Genomic DNA, 2,720 nt, shown 5'->3' with positions numbered 1-2,720 from the left:
AAAAAAAAAAAAAGAAAAATTACTCAACATCATTGAGCATCAGGGAAATGTACTACATACATTAAAATCACAATGAGCTGGGCACAGTGGCTTGCACCTGTAAGCCTAGTACTTTGAGAGGCCGAGGTGAGAGGATCACATGAGGCCAGGAGTTGAAAACCAGCCTGGGTAACACAACATGACCTTGTCTCTACAAAAAATAAAGGCAGCGCCTGTAGCTCAGCGGGTAGGCCACATACACCTGAGGCTGGCGGATTCAAACTGGCTTGGGCCAGCTAAAACAACAATGACAACTGCAACAACAACAACAACAACAAAAAATAGCCAGGTGTTGTGATGGGCGCCTGTAGTTCCAGCTACTTGGGAGGCTGAGGCTTGAGAATAGCTTAAGCCCAAGAGTTTGAGGTTGCTGTGAGCTGTGACACCATAGCACTCTACCCAGGGTGACAGCTTGAGAATCAGTCTCAAAAATAAATAAATAAATAATCTGGGCATATGGTATACACCTATAGTCCTAGCTACTTGGGAGGATGTCTTGAGCCCAGAAGTTGGAGAGCTATGACCAGCCTGGGTGACAGAGGAAGACCTCCTCTGAAAATACCAAAATTTGGCAAGGATGTGGAAGAAGTGAAACCTTCATCTATTGCTGATAAGAGTATAAAAGGGTATGCTCACTTTGGAAAATAATTTAGCAGTGTCTATAATGTTAAACTCCACTTCCTATATATGATTCAGCAATTTGACTCAGCTATTTTCCCCAAGAGAGATAAAAATATATGTCCATACAAAGTCTTATAAAAGAATGCTCAAATATCCTTAGGCATAATAACCCAAAGCTATAAACAAACCAAACAGCCAGCCATCAAAAGAACAGATAGCTACATTGTGGTATGGCCATACAATGGCATACCACTCCACAATAAAAAAAGAACTAATTACTAAAAGTAAGGGTAAATCTCACAGATATTATATTGAAGTCAGACATCAAGCAGAAGGAAGTTAGACAGAAATCAAGGCAGGGTTGCATTTATGTGAAGTTCAAGAATAGACGAATACTTAATGGAAGCCTCTTGGGGTGGCAGTGGATTGTCTGGAAACCTGTAAAGGGGCACGAAGGAACTTTCTGAAGCAATGAAAATGTTCTAGCTCTTGTTTGGGTGGTGTATGTTAAATGTCATCAAATTGAACACATAAGAATCATAAATTTTATTGCATGAAATTATACCTAAATTTTAAACAATTATAAAGGACTAACATTAAAGTGTGTGCCACAATTTAACCCTTTCTCTAATGTTGGACATTAGCTTTTTCTATTTTTTCACAGTCACAAATCGTGACACAATGAATATCTCTGCTCATATATTAGGTTGATTAATGAAATTATCAGCATCCAACATCTTTACCTATCAAAACGACAGGTTCATATAGTCCAATCTAACAGATTTTTAACATTTTGGATTACTATTCCCTTTGGTTAAGTTTTCTGAGTTGGGCAACTTGAATAGAATTTATGAACGTTAAAGGCTGTTGATACATATTACTAAACCACTTTTCCTACCAATTTTATAAATGTATCCTCCTACCAACCTTTTACAAAAGTGTCTAACTCGCACCTTCTTATTTTTTAATTCTTTATATTTTTATAGACACTTGCATATCTCTTACATCTGTCTGCATTCCCCTCCCTTTTTCTGGCACGTTGCATCTCTGTCATTGCTTATAACACGTTTTTCTTCCACCACGTTAGGTGTACCCATATGGCTTTATAAGAAAACTTCCAGAGGACAAGAACAATCTCAATTTGGATTTTTGGTTTTGGTTTTTCTGGTTTTTTTTTTTTTTTTTTAAGTAACTCCTAGCTCGGTGTTTTATGCATCCAACAGACATCTTCTGGGCTTACATAAAGGACCAGTAATTGTGATTGGTGCAATAGAAAGTTCACTGAACTCAACATTCCTAGTTTTAAATATACCAGCAGGTCTCATTTTAACATCCACGCCCTACGTTTTAAGTTTTCAGACTGAAACTTTATCGTGCCTATCGCGCTCTGGAAACAAAAGCTCTGAAAGTTTAGCCTTCAAATACACTGGTTGTGGTCCCAGTGCGGTGGCTCACATCTGTAATCCTAACACTCTGGGAGGCCCAGGTGGGTGGATCCCTTGAGCTCAGGAGTTCAGAGACCAGTCTGAGCAAGAGTGAGACCCCCTCTTTACCATAAATAGAAAAACTAGCCTGATGTACTCACAGCCATCTGCAATCCCCGCTACTGGGGAGGCAAGAGGCGCTTGAACCCAAGTGTGTGTTTGAGGTTGCTGTGAGCTATGAGAACGCCACCGCACTCTACTCAGGGTGACTCCGTGAGACTCTGTCTCTACATAAATAAATTAAAAATAAAGGTACCGGCTATGAAAGCGCCGTTCTCTCAACCCTGTTAATAATTTCTTAAAATGTACCCTAAACCATTTGGAGGACTTAGGACGACAGTTAATCGTAAAATCTAGGGTAGCCTGTTGGTCAGGGACTTTTCTCAGGACTCCCAAGGGCAGCGAGGCAATTAATGCCAGAGTAATGAATACATAAATCATGGCAGCAACCAACTCTTTCTAGTTCCGGGAGGGCCCCCAGGCTCCTCCTGGTCCCTCGCCGTCTCCTAGTAGCCGGGCGGGGTCGCGCGTCACCGGCACTCGGCGGGAGCCAGCTCCGCTGGGCGCGCCCCGGAC

The sequence above is a fragment of the Otolemur garnettii genome, unplaced genomic scaffold (assembly GCF_000181295.1).
Source record: "Otolemur garnettii isolate 467f Iridium unplaced genomic scaffold, OtoGar3 scaffold00026, whole genome shotgun sequence".
Taxonomy (NCBI): Eukaryota; Metazoa; Chordata; class Mammalia; order Primates; family Galagidae; genus Otolemur; species Otolemur garnettii.
Note: the sequence above shows the minus strand (reverse complement) of the source record.